Source organism: Balaenoptera ricei, chromosome 12 (genome assembly GCF_028023285.1).
Source record: "Balaenoptera ricei isolate mBalRic1 chromosome 12, mBalRic1.hap2, whole genome shotgun sequence".
Lineage (NCBI taxonomy): Eukaryota > Metazoa > Chordata > Mammalia > Artiodactyla > Balaenopteridae > Balaenoptera > Balaenoptera ricei.
Window position 1 is genome coordinate 50,190,776 of NC_082650.1, and position 14,993 is coordinate 50,205,768.

General features: G+C 39.0%; 1 protein-coding gene and 1 pseudogene across 1 annotated transcript in view; one reads left to right on the forward strand and one right to left on the reverse strand.

Moving 5' to 3' along the window:
- METTL24 (methyltransferase like 24) overlaps positions 1–14,993 on the forward strand; it is a 118,531-nt gene that overhangs the window by 62,762 nt on the left and 40,776 nt on the right. The window lies entirely within an intron of this gene.
- LOC132376376 (small ribosomal subunit protein eS8-like) lies at positions 1,518–14,377 on the reverse strand (annotated as a pseudogene).

Genomic DNA, 14,993 nt, shown 5'->3' on the forward strand with positions numbered 1-14,993 from the left:
TTTTTTTTTTAATTCGTCTTGGTTACCCTTAAATTTTAAATGTATATAATTAACTATAAAATTTTAAAACAACGTATCAAATTATTCAGTATTTCTGTATTCCTCCTAAACACAACAAGGATCCTAGCAACTTAACTACCCATTGAATATGAGCCCCACATTGCTATTATCTGGAGTTTTAGTTTGCCTCTTTAAAATTTTTATATTTTCTTTTGAAAAGATGTAAACATAAAAGTTGGAAGTTATGAGAATAAGAATAATACAATGAACTCTCATATGTTCATCACTGAGATTCATCAATTGTTAATATTTTGCCACACTTGCCCTCTCTCATTTGTACAAATATTACATTTGCATTCGACTATTGTCTCTGCAGATTTTTAAAAAACTCAATGGAAAGGAATGGATGGATACTTCTATAATACATCTATCTATGTATGTGAATTTAATCCATTTGTATTTATCGTGATTGCTGATATATTTGGATTAATTACATCTTTGATATATCAGTTGGCATCACAATTAATGTTGAAACAATGAAAATATCCTTATTAAAGTCAGGGAAAAATAAGGATACCTGTCATTATTATTAAAAAAAACTGGATTAGAGCTCTTTAAAAAAAAAATCTTATTTTGAGATAATTATAGATTTGCACACAGTTGTAAGAAATAATACAGAGATTCCATGCACCTTTTCCCAATGGCAAACCTATAGTATGATATCACAGCCAGTATATTGACAATGATACTGTTCAGATACAGACCATCTCTAGTACCGTCAGGATCATGTTACCTTTTTATAGCCACACCTACCTTCCTTTTCCCCACCTCTTTCCCTAGCCCCTGATAATCACTTATCTGTTTTCCATTTCTATAATTTTGTCATTTCAAGAATGTTATATAAACGAAATTGTACAGTGTATAATCACTGTTGTTATTTAACACAGTTCCTAAGATAATAGTTAACACAATTAGAAAAGAGAAAGAATCTTAGGGGTAAAACTTAGGAAGAAGGAGTTAAAAATTGTTATTATTGTATGCATATGTATTATTATTATTATTGGAGCACTCATTATTGGTAGATAATATGATTGCATACTGGAAAACTCAAGAGAATCTAATGAAAAACCATCAAACAATAAGAGAATTTAATGAACTGTTTGAGTGCAGTGTACAAAAATTAGAAACATACACTTTCATGAATAACCAGAATATATAAAGGCAGAGAAGACACCATTTACAAAAGCAACAAAAAAAAGATAAAAATAAACTTAAGACATGTGCAAGATCTATAAGAAGGAAACTTTATTCAAGAATTTAAAATAACACTTGAACAAATTCAAAAGCATAGCATGTTCTTGGGTAGAAGGACTCATCATTGTAATGATTTAATCTTTCTTATGTTAATCTATTCATTTAACATGATCCCAGTAAAATTGCCGGTAGAATCTTATTTTTTTTTTTTTCAGAACAATAAACACCTTTATTACACGAGCTAAAATAGGAGGGAAGAGGATTTATTTGCCTTTCCAGGCCTTGATTTGCCTCAGATAGAACTCCAGCTCCTTTCCCTCTAGCACATAGCCATCTACTCGGCCACACTGGCCTGGTCTTGAAGCGATGCATGCAAGAAGCTTGCCCTGCTGGAACTGCTCCTCTAGAAGACTGCTGATTTTGGCATTCTTTTTCCTTTCATCATATTTCTTCTGAATTTTTTTGATTGTTTTTAGTTTAATATCTCTTCCTCCTCAGGAGTCATCTTGGCCCCCTTCTTGGGGCAGTGCACAGTGGGACTTGTGCCACTGTCAGTATGGTGTGCTGTCAATGAGCATGATGCAGTTCTTCACCAGGGTCTTGGTACAGAACAGTTCGTGGTTGGATGCATTGTAGGCAACATCAATTATCCTTGTCTTGCACATACAACACTCCAAGCCCCAGAAGAAGTTCCGCATATCCAGCCTCAAGGCCTGGTACTTCCTGTTGCCTCCCTGCCCACGGACTGTGTGTATGCAGTGGGGGTCAACCTTGGTGTCAGTGGGGTGTCCCAGCTCATACTTCTGCTTCTTGTGGTAGGGCTTTCTCTTGCCCCCAGTCTTGCGGCGCTTGTACCAGTTGTCCCGAGAGATGCCAATCACTCGGTGCTGGCTAGAAAGAGCTGTCTTTACTCCTTTGTATATTCTTGCCTCCTTTGTCACAGATTAATTGACCATAAGTGTGTGGCTTTATTTCTGGGCTCTCTATATTGTTCTATTGATCTACATGTCTGTTTTTGTGCCAGTATCATACTGTTTTGATTATGGTAACTTTGTAGTATAGTCTGAAATCGGGGAGTGTGATTCTTCCACTTTTATAATAAATTAAAAAATTTTTTGTTTTATTTCTGTGAAAAATGCCATTGGTATTTTGATAGGAATTGCATTGAATCTATAGATTGCCTTGGGTAGTATGACCATTTTAACAATATTGATTCTTCCAATCCAAGAACACAGCATATTTTTCCATCTGTTTGTGTCTTATAGTTTCTGGAGTACAGGTCTTTTGCCTCTTTAGGTAGGTTTATTCTTAGGTATTTTATTCTTTTTGCTACAATGGTATTGTTTCCTCAATTTCTCTTTCTGATACTTCATTGTTAGTGTATAGAAATGCAACTGATTTTTGTATATTAATTTTATGTCCTGCAGCTTTACTGAATTCACTGATGAACTCTAATAGTTTTCTGGTGGCATCTCTAGGATTTTCTACGTATAGTATCATGTAACCTGCAAACAGTGACAGTTTTACTTCTTCCTTTCCAATTTGGAAGGAATTCCACTCCTGGTTATATCCGAAAAAAACCCCACTAATTCAAAAAGATACATACACCCCAATGTTCATAGCAGCATTATTTACAATTGCCAAGACAAGGAAGCAGTCTAAGTGTTCATCAACAGATGAATGGATAAAGAAGATATGGTATATATATTTATACACACACACACACACACACACACACACACACACACACACAATGGAATACTACTCAGCCATAAAAACGAATGAAATTTTGCCATTTGCAGCAACGTGGCTAACCTTGGAGGGCATTATGCTAAGTGAAATAAATCAGACAGAGAAAGACAAATACTGTATGATATCACTTATATGTGGAAAATAAAAAATACAGCAAACTAGAATATAGCAAAAATGAAACAGACTCACAGATACAGAGAACAAGCTAGTGATTACCAGTGGGTGGGAGGGGTGATATAAGGGTAGCGGAGTAGGAGGTACAACTACTGGGTGTAAGATAGGCTCAAGGATGTATTGTACAACATAGGGAATATAACCAATATTTTTTAATAATTGTAAATGGAAAGTAACCTTTAAAAATTGTGTAAGGGGAGATTGGTTCAAGATGGCGGAGTAGAAGGATGTGCACTCACTCCCTCTTGCGAGAGCACTGGAATCACAACTAACTGCTGAATAATCATCGACAGGAAGACACTGGAACTCACCAAAAAAGATACCCCACATCCAAAGACAAAGGAGAAGCCACAGTGAGATGGTAGGAGGGGTGCAATCACAATAAAATCAAATCCCATAACTGCTGGGTCGGTGACTCACAAACTGGAGAACAATTATACCACAGAAGTCCACCCACTGGAGTGAAGGTTCTGAGCCCCACATCAGCCTTCCTAACCTGGGGGTCTGGCAACGGGAGGAGGAATTCCCAGAGAATCAGACTTTGAAGGCTAGTGGGATTTGATTGCAGGACCTTGACAGGTCTGGGGGAAACAGAGACTCCACTCTTGGAGGGCACACACAAAGTAGTGTTCGCATCAGGACCCAGGTGGAAGGAGCAGTGACCCCATAAGAGACTGAACCAGACCTACCTGCAAGTGTTGGAGGGTCTCCTGCAGAGGCGGGGGGTGGCTGTGGCTCACCGTGGGGACAAGGACACTGGCAGCAGAAGTTCTGGGAAGTACTCCTTGGTGTGAGCCCTCCCAGAGTCCACCATTAGCCCCACCAAAGGGCCTGTAGGCTTCAGTGCTGGTTTATCTCAGGCCAAACAACCAGCAGGGAGGGAACTCAGCCCCACCCATCAACAGACAAGGGGGTTAAAGTTTTACTGAGCTCTGCCCACCAGAGCAACACCCAGCTCTACCCACCACCAGTCCCTCCCATCAGGAAGCTTGCACAAGCCTCTTTGATAGCCTCATCCACCAGAGGGCAGACAGCAGAAGCAAGAAGAACTACAGTCCTGCAGCCTGTGGAGCAAAAATCACATTCACAGAAAGATAGACAAAATGTAAAGGCAGAGGACTAGGTACCAGAGGGGGGAACAAGGTAAAACCCCAGAAAAACAACTAAATGAAGTGAAGATAGGCAACCTTCCAGAAAAACAATTCAGAATAATGATAGTGAAGATGATCCAGGATCTCGGAAAAAGAATGGAGGCAAAGATCGAGCAGATGCAGGAAGTGTTTAACAAATACCTAGAAGAATTAAAGAAAAAACACCTAGAAAAATTAAAGAACAAACAAACAGAGAGGAACAATACAATAACTGAAATGAAAAATACACTAGAAGGAATCAATAGCAGAATAACTGAGGCAGAAGAACAGATAAGTGACCTGGAAGACGGAATGGTGGAATTCACAGCTGCAGAATAGAATAAAGAAAGAGGAATGAAAAGAAATGAAGACAGCCTAAGAGACCTCTGGGACAACATTAAATGCACCAACATTCTCACTATAGGGGTCCCAGAAGGAGAAGAGAGAGAGAAAGGATCCGAGAAAATATTTGAAGAGATTACAGTCGAAAACTTCCCTAATATGGGAAAGGAAATAGCCACCCAAGTCCAGGAAGCACAGAGAGTCCAAGGCAGGATAAACCCAAAGAGAAACATGCCGAGACACATAGTAATCAAATTGACAAAAATCAAAGACAAAGAAAAATTATTAAAAGCAACAAGGGAAAAATGACAAATAACATACCAGGGAACTCCCATAAAGTTAACAGCTGATTTCTCAGCAGAAACTCTGCAAGTCAAAACGGAATGGCACAATATATTTAAAGTGATGAAAGGGAAGAACCTACAACCAAGATTACTCTACCAGGCAAGGACCTCATTCAGATTCGACGGAGAAATCAAAAGCTTTACAGAGAAGCAAAAGCTATGAGAATTCAGCACCACCAAACCAGCTCTACAACAAATGCTAAAGGAACTTCTCTAAGTGGGAGGAAACACAAGAAGAAAAGGACCTACAAAAACAAACTCAAAACAATTAAGAAAATGATAATAGGAACATGCATATCAATAATTACCTTAAATGTGAATGGATTAAATGCTCTAACCAAAAGACACAGGCTTGCTGAATGGATACAAAAACAAGATCCATATATATGCTGCCTACAAGAGACCCACTTCAGACCTAGAGACACATAAAGACTGAAAGTGAGGGGATGGAAAAAGATATTCCATGCAAATGGAAATCAAAAGAAAGCTGGAGTGGCAATACTCATATCAGATAAAATAGACTTTAAAATAAAGAATGTTGGGGCTTCCCTGGTGGCGCAGTGGTTGGGAGTCTGCCTGCCAGTGCAGGGGACACGGGTTCGAGCCCTGGTCTGGGAGGATCCCACATGCCGCGGAGCAGCTGGGCCCGTGAGCCACAACTGCTGAGCCTGCGCGTCTGGAGCCTGTGCTCCGCAACAGGAGAGGCCACAACAGTGAGAGGCCCGCGCACCGCGATGAAGAGTGGCCCCCGCTCGCCACAACTAGAGAAAGCCCTCGCACAGAAACGAAGACCTAACACACCCAAAAATCAATCAATCAATCAATAAATTTATAAAAAAAATAATAATAAAGAATGTTACAAGAGACAAGGAAGGACACGACATAATGATCAAGGGATCAACCCAAGAAGAAGATATAACAATTATAAATATATATTCACCCAACATAGGAGCACCTCAATACATAAGGCAAATGCTAACAGCTATAAAAGAGGAAATCGACAGTAACACAATAATAGTGGGGGACTTTTACACCTCACTTACACCAATGGACAGATCATCCAAACAGAAAATTAATAAGGAAACACAAGCTTTAAATGACACAATAGACCAGATAAATTTAATTGATATTTATAGGACATTCCATCCAAAAACAGCAGATTACACTTTCTTCTCAAGTGCACACGGAACATTCTCCAGCATAGATCACATCTTGGGTCACAGATCAAGACTTGGTAAATTTAAGAAAATTGAAATCATATCAAGCATCTTTTCTGACCACAATGCTATGAGATTAGAAATAAATTATAGGGAAAAAAACATAGAAAAACGCAAACATATGCAGGCTAAACAATACGTTAGTAAATAACCAAGAGATCATTGAAGAAATCAAAAAATACCTAGAGACAAATGGCAAGAAAAGCATGACAATCCAAAACCTATGGGATGCAGCAAAAGCAGTTCTAAGAGGGAAGTTTATAGCAATACAATCCTACTTCAAGAAACAAGAAAAATTTCAAACAATCTAACCTTACACCCAAAGGAACTAGAGAAAGAAGAACAAACAAAGCCCAAAGTTAGTAGAAGGAGAGAAATCATAAAGATAGAGCAGAGGGTCTTCCCTGGTGGCACAGTGGTTAAGAATCCACCTGCCAATGCAGGGGACACAGGTTCAAGCCCTGGTCCGGGAAGATCCCACGTGACGCGGAGCAACTAAGCATGTGCACCACAACTACTGAGCCTGTGCTCTAGAGCCCGCGAGCCACAACTACTGAGCCCGTGTGCTACAACTACTGAAGCCCTCATGCCTAGAGCCCATGCTCTGCAACAAGAGAAGCCACTGCAATGGGAAGCCCGCGCACCACAATGAAGAGTAACCCCCACTCACCACAACTAGAGAAAGCTAGCGTGCAGCAACAAAGACCCAATGCAGCCAAAAATAAATAAATAAAATAAATTTTAAAAAAAGATCAGAGCATAAATAAATGAAAAAGAAACAAAGAAAACAATAGCAAAGATCAGTAAAACTAAAGGCTGGTTCTTTGAGAAGATAAACAAAATTGATAAACCTTTAGCCAGACTCATCAAGAAAAAGAAGGAGAGGACTCAAATCAATAAAGTTAGAAATGAAAAAGGAGAAGTTACAGTGGACACCGCAGAAATACAAAGCATCCTAAGAGACTACTATAAGCAACTCTATGCCAATAAAATGGACAACCTGGAAGAAATGGACAAATTCTTAGAAAAGCACAAGCTTCTGAGACTGAACCAGAAAGAAATAGAAAATATGAATAGAGCAATCACAAGTAATGAAATTGAAACTGTGATTAAAAATCTTCCAACATGGGCTTCCCTGGTGGCGCAGTGGTTGAGAATCTGCCTGCCAATGCAGGGGACATGGGTTCGAGCCCTGGTCTGGGACGATCCCACATGCCGCGGAGCAGCTGGGCCCGTGAGCCAAAACTACTGAGCCTGCGCGTCTGGAGCCTGTGCTCTGCAACAAGAGAGGCCGCGATAGTGAGAGGCCCGCGCACCATGATGAAGAGCGGCCCCCGCTTGCCGCAGCTAGAGAAAGCCCTCGCACAGAAATGAAGACCCAACACAGCCAAAAATAAATTAATTAATCAATTAAAAAAAAAATCTTCCAACAAACAAAAGTCCAGGACCAGATGGCTTCACAGGTGAATTCTATCAAACATTTAGAGAAGAGCTAACACCCATCATTCTTAAACTCTTCCAAAAAATTGCAGAGGAAAGAACACTCCCAAACTCATTCTATGAGGCCACCATCACCCTGATACCAAAACCAGACAAACATACTACAAAAAAAGAAAATTACAGACCAATATCACTGATGAATATAGATGCAAAAATCCTCAACAAAATACTAGCAAACAGAACCCAACAACACATTAAAAGGATCATACACCACGATCAAGTGGGATTTATCCCAGGGATGCAAGGATTCTTCAATATACGCAAATCAATGTGATACACCATATTAACAAATTGAAGAATAAAAACCATATGATCATCTCAATAGATGCAGAAAAAGCTTTTGACAAAATTCAACACCCATTTATGATAAAAACTCTCTAGAAAGTAGGCATAGAGGGAACCTACCTCAACATAATAAAGGCCATATACGACAAACCCACAGCAAACATCATTCTCATTGGTGAAAATCTGAAATCATTTCCTCTAAGATCAGGAACAAGACAAGGATGCCCACTCTTGCTACTATTATTCAACATAGTTTTGGAAGTCCTAGTCATGGCAATCAGAGAAGAAAAATAAATAAAAGGAACACAAATTGGAAAAGAAGAAGTAAAACTGTCACTGTTTGCAGATGACATGATACTATACATAGATAATCCTAAAGATGCTACCAGAAAACTATTAGAGCTAATCAATGAATTTGGTAATGTTGCAGGATACAAAATTAATGCACAGAAATCTCTTGCATTCCTATACACTAACAACAAAATATCAAAAAGAGAAATTAAGGAAACAATCCCATTCACCATTGCAACAAAAAGAATAAAATACCTGGGAATAAACCTACCTAAGGAGGTAAAAGACCTGTACTCAGAAAACTATAAGACACTGATGAAAGAAATCAAAGATGACACAAACAGATGGAGAGATATACCATGTTCTTGGATTGGAAGAATCAATATTGTGAAAATGACTATACTGCCCAAAGCAATCTACAGATTCAATGCAATCCCTATCAAATTACCAATGGCATTTTTTATAGAACTAGAACAAAAAATCTTAAAATTTCTATGGAGACACAAATGACCCCGAATAGCCAAAGCAATCTTGACGGAAAAAAATGAAGCCGGAGGAATCAGACTCCCTGACTTCAGACTCTACTCAAAGCTACAGTAATCAGGACAATATAGTACTGACACAAAAACAGAAATATAGATCAGTGGAACAGGATAGAAAGCCCAGAGATAAACCCACGCACTTATGGTCAACTAGTCTATGACAAAGGAGGCAAGGATATACAATGGAGAAAAGACAGTCTCTTCAATAAGTGGTGCTGGGAAAACTGGACAGCTACATGTAAAAGAGTGAAATTAGAATGCTCCCTAACACCATACAGAAATATAAACTCAAGATGGATTAAAGACCTAAATGTAAGACTGGACACTATAAAACTCTTAGAGGGAAACATAGGAAGAACACTCTTTGACATAAATCACAGCAAGATCTTTTTTGACCCACCTCCTAGAGTAATGGAAATAAAAACAAAAATAAACAAATGGGACCTAATGACACGTAAAACCTTTTGCACAGCAAAGGAAACTATAAACAAGACGAAAAGACAGCCCTCAGAATGCGAGAAAATATTTGCAAACAAATCAACGGACATAGGATTAATCTCCAAAATATATAAACAGCTCATGCAGCTCAATATTAAGAAAAATCAGGGCTTCCCTGGTGGTGCAGTGGTTGAGAGTCTGCCTGCCAATGCGGGGGACACGGGTTCGAGCCCTGGTCTGGGAGGATCCCACATGCCGTGGAGCAATTAGGCCCGTGAGCCACAATTACTGAGCCTGCGCGTCTGGAGCCTGTGCTCCGCAACAAGAGAGGCCGCGATAGTGAGAGGGCTGTGCACGGCGATGAAGAGTGGCCCCCGCTCGCCGCAACTAGAGAAAGCCCTCGCACAGAAATGAAGACCCAACACAGCCATAAAATAATAAATAAATAAATTAATTAATTAATTAAAAAAAAAAGAAAAATCAGACAACCCAATCAAACAGTGGGCAGAAGACCTAAATAGACATTTCTCCAAAGAAAACATACAGATGGTCAAGAAGCACATGAAAAGCTGCTCAACATCACTAATTATTAGAGAAATGCAAATCAAAACCACAATGAGGTATCACCTCACACCGGTTAGAGTGGGCATCATCAGAAAATCTACAAACAACAAATGCTGGAGAGGGTGTGGAGAAAAGGGAATCCTCTTGCACTATTGGTGGGAATGTAAATTGATACAGCCACTATGGAGAACAGTATGGAGGTTCCCTAAAAAACTAAAAATAAATTACCATATGACCCAGCAATCCCACTACTGGGCATATACCCAGAGAAAACCATAATTCAAAAAGACACATGCACCCCAATGTTCATTGCAGCACTGTTTACAATAGCCAGGTCATGGAAGCAACCTAAATGCCCATCGACAGATGAATGGATAAAGAAGATGTGGTGTGTATATACAATGGAGTATTACTGAACTGTAAAAAGGAATGAAATTGGGTCATTTGTAGAGATGTGGATGGACCTAGAGACTGTTGTACAGAATGAAGTAAGTCAGAAAGAGAAAAACAAGTATCGTATATTAACACATATATGTGGAATCTAGAAAAATGGTATAGATGAAGCAGTTTGCAAGGCAGAAATAGAGACACAGGTGTAGAGATTGAATGTATGGACACCAAGGGGGGAATGGTGGTGGTGGTGGGATGAACTGGGAGATTGGGATTGACATATATACACTAATATATATAAAATAGATAACTAATAAGAACCTGCTGTATAAAAAATAAATAAAATAAAATTTTAAAAAATTGTGTAAAAAATCCTGGAGTAAGGATGTCATAAAAGAAGGAATGATTAATTTGATTACATATAAATATAAAATTTCCGCACGTTAAAAATACCAAAAGCAAAATTAAAAGGCAAATAACAAACTGAAAAAGTATTTATAACTCATTTTATAAGCAGAGAGCTAATTTCAGTGGTATGTAAGAGCTTTAACAAATCAATAAGGAAAAGATTAGCAACTTAATAGAACATTTGATAAAGACTGAAAAAGTAGTTCACAAAAAAGGAAATACAAATGGCTCATGAAAAGGTATTTAAACTTGCTCATAGTATGAGAAATGGAAATGAAACTACCCTTAGATACAATATTCTCAGGAATCAGATTATCAAAGATAAAGAGTGGCATGAATATAAATTGGTACAGTCTTTATGCCAGGCCGTTTGGCAATATCTGTTACATTGCAGATGCAAATACCTTTTGATCCATCAATTCTACTTCTATGAATTTGCCATACAATCGTACTCCCATATATATGAACTGATATATGAACAAGGTTATTATTATTATTTTTTGCCTCATTGTTTGTAATAGCAAAGGATAGGAAATAATCTACATGTTTACCATTGTGGAAGTGTTTAAGCAAATTATTTGACTTGTATTCAGAGTACATAAAGAACTGTACAACCAAAAATGAGACAAAAAACTCAACTAAAAAATAGGCAAAAGATTTGAACAAACATTTCACCAAAGAAGATATTACAGATGGCAAAGCACACATGAAAAGATACTCAATTTTGTTAATCAACAGGGAAATGAAAATTAAAGCCACAATGCATTACCACTTCACAAACACCAAGATGGCTAAAATTAAAAAGGTTGATGATACTAAGTGATGATGAGGATGTGAAGTAACTGGAACCATCAAACATTTCTGGTGGGAAGGCAACTTCTTTGGAAACGAGTTTGGCAGTTTCTTACTATGTTCTTACATTTACCAATTGACCCTGCAAACCCACTCCTAGGTATTTACCCAAGAATGTTGAAAACATATGTCCACACAAAGACTTGTACTTGAATGTTCATAACAGCTTTATTCATTATCACCCCAACTGGAAACAACCCCATTGTCCATCAACAGGTGAATGGTTAAGGAAGTTATGGTTTGAATATACCATATACAATATACCATTCCATCCATCTATGATGGAATAGCACTCAGCGGTAAAAAGGAACAAGTATAGTGATACATCAACATGAACAAATCTCACAGACTTCATACTGAATGAGGGAAGTCAGACACAAAAGATTACATGTTGTATGATTCTCTTTAGTGAAGAAGAAAAACTATCCTATAGTGATAGAAATCAGACCAGTGGTTGCCTGAAGCATGTGGTGTTGGAATGGAGGAGATTTACTGAAACGGTCACAAGGGAATGTTCTGGGGTGTTGGTGGTTACATGGGTGTATACGTATGTCAAAAGTCATCAACCTATATACTTAAAATATATGAATTTTGTTGTATATAAATTATATCTCAATAAAGGCAAATTATAGAAGAATGTATGTAGGTTTTTATAATTCACATACTTGTTTTTATACATATAGAATCTCTCTGAAAATATATACAAGAAACTGGTGATACTAGTTGACTCCAGGGAGAAGAACTGAATGGATGAGGAAGGGATTCTACTTTCTATATCTTTTAATTTTACACCTTGTGAATATTTTAAAAATTAAAATATTTTCAATGCTTCTCCTCCAATTTCCTTTATTCTCTACTTCTGGTGTTCCCTTTAGATGTCTTTTGGAACCTCTCAGTCTTGAGAGGTTCCTCCTTGTCTCTCAATTGCTTTTTCGTATTTTAAAATCTCAGTCACTGGCCTACTTTTGGGTGAATTCTTCCATGCTGGCTTCCAATTCTTTAATTTTCTTTTTAACTGTGTCCAGTCTAGAGTTCATACCCTTTGTTGATATTTTTAAGAATTACAATTATTGTGTTTTTCACTTCTGAGATTTTTAATTGGTGTTTTACCTGTCCGTCTGTTCTTTTTTAGTTCTGCATGTTTTTATTTCAAAGTGTATTGCCACTACTTCCGTCTTTGTGAAAGTAAATATTATTCTTACTGATTACCCTGAGTGCCCTAAACATACTTGTTTTAAACTTTTGTCAGACTGTTCAACAAAATTAATTTAATCTCGGAATGAAGTAATGTTCCAGTTATTGCTTTGGTTGGCTGTTTCTCATCATTTGATTTCTGTGTGTATTTTCGAGTTTCATTTGTTAGTTCATTTTCAGTGGAAGGTTTTTGGTTTGGTTTTGCTTTTTTCTTTCCTTTTTGGTTCCACCCTTCTCTGCCTAGTGATTTTATAATAGCCTTCAGGCCTGGTCTTCTGTAAGCATTTGGGGACTCCTGCTTCTTCCAGTGATACTGGGAATATTCAGTTACTGAACCATCTCATTTGCTGGCTCATTTGCTATTTGCAGGGGTGAGTCTCTCTTCTCTCACCTCCCTAGGCCAATGACTGGTTTTAAGCCATAACCCCGTCAGTGGTTGTCAGCAGTTTATTTTGAGCTCCTTTCTGGATCCAGGGTACTCCATTCCAGACCTTGGCTTTAAACAATGAATGTGGCTCAGCTGCTCTCTCATGGGAGCACTTTTAGTTCCTGTTCTCTGCAGGAGATGCACCCCCAGGACCACTGCTATACCTGCTTTATGTCGGGAACCCAGCATGTCCTGGCTTCAGTCTTGCTCACTGCTCTATGTTCTGGTCCATGGAGATGTTCATCTTGTTTTTGAGCCCTGCTTTGATCTTTTTGTCCCCTCCCTCATCATTCTCTTTTTCACTTTGTGTTTGGTACAATGGGGAGGATGTGCATCTTGCCTTCATACTTTTCTTTAAATTGATTCACCTTTCTTCCTTAGAATTATTTGCAGAAATAATATCCATGGACTCATGAGTCAACTGTCCTGGCTGTTTTCCAATATACATTAAAAATACCTTATGTGAGGGCTTCCCTGGTGGCGCGGTGGTTGAGAATCTGCCTGCTAATGCAGGGGACACGGGTTCGAGCCCTGGTCTGGGAAGATCCCACATGCCACGGAGTGGCTGGGCCCATGGGCCACGGCTGCTGAGCCTGCGCGTCTGGAGCCTGTGCCCCGCAACGGGAGGGGCCGCGATAGTGAAAGGCCCGCGCACCGCGATGAAGAGCGGTCCCCGCACCGCGATGAAGAGTGGCCCCCGCTTGCCGCAACTGGAGAAAGCCCTCGCACGAACCGAGGACCCAACGCAGCCAAAGATAAATAAATAAATAAATAAATAAATAAATAAATTAAAAAAAAAAACAAAAAAAAAAAAAAAAAACTGCTAACTCAATTTAAAAAAAAAAAAAAAAATACCTTATGTGAAAGATTTTGAAATCCTTATTTATCTTGCCCTAAATCATATTCTATACCAGTATTTCTCATATTTGCTGTGTATGTGAACCACCTGGGGAATCTAATGAAAATGTAGCTGTTGATTTAGGAGGTTCACTGTGGGGCCTGAGACTCTGCATTTCTAGCAAGCTCCCAGGCAATGCTGACGCTGCTGGTTGGGGACCGTACAATGACTAGCAAGGTCTGTACCACAGTCTGAGAAGCATAGGAGCAGAGGATATTAATAGTAATTGTCATTGCTGGGACCTGCACTTAAGTGGTGTCACCCCAGAGGCCCAGCACTGGGCCACTTTGTGCTCTCCTGATGTCCTCCCCCTCTAGCCTGAGTCCTTACCAAAGGTGGAGTGAGGCACAGATGCTGTGCTGTGCTTCGGGTCATTTTTCTATTCATGTGCCAGCCTGTTGCACCAGCTTTGTGTACTAGATTTGCTGTTTTTCTGGGACATTTTTTTTTCTCAGGAGGAAAACTCCTTTATAAAAATGTCCCCTGGTCATCTGCCACACCAGTGCAAGGCCCAGACATGCCTGAGTCCTGGATGACTAATGGCTTTACCCTGTAGCTGGACCTCTGCTTCTCAGATGTGTCCTTCCAACTAAACTGTGTGTGCCTCAAGACCAGAGACTCTTTATTGTATGGAGTCAAATCCTGACTACCCAGTGAGGAGCTCAGGAAATGTATGCTTGTCCACCTGACTTTCTCCCTGGTACCTTTCCAAATAAAACGTGCAGGGTATCAGAGTTTGAATGCTTCACCTTTTCCTACAACCTGCCGTGGAATTAATCAGCAGCAGCATGAGCATCCAGAGGCCTTAGTCATTGATATTTCAGAAGAACATTTGGGTAGAAAACTGCATGGAAACAAGATATGTTGTGATAAAGGTAGAAGTCCAGGTGATTCTTTTAGGGCCCAGTGGAATATTCTATTTAGACTTGTTTATATTCCTTTTTCAAAGAGAGGTATGTATCTTTCTGTGTATTTGAAGGCAACTTCATCT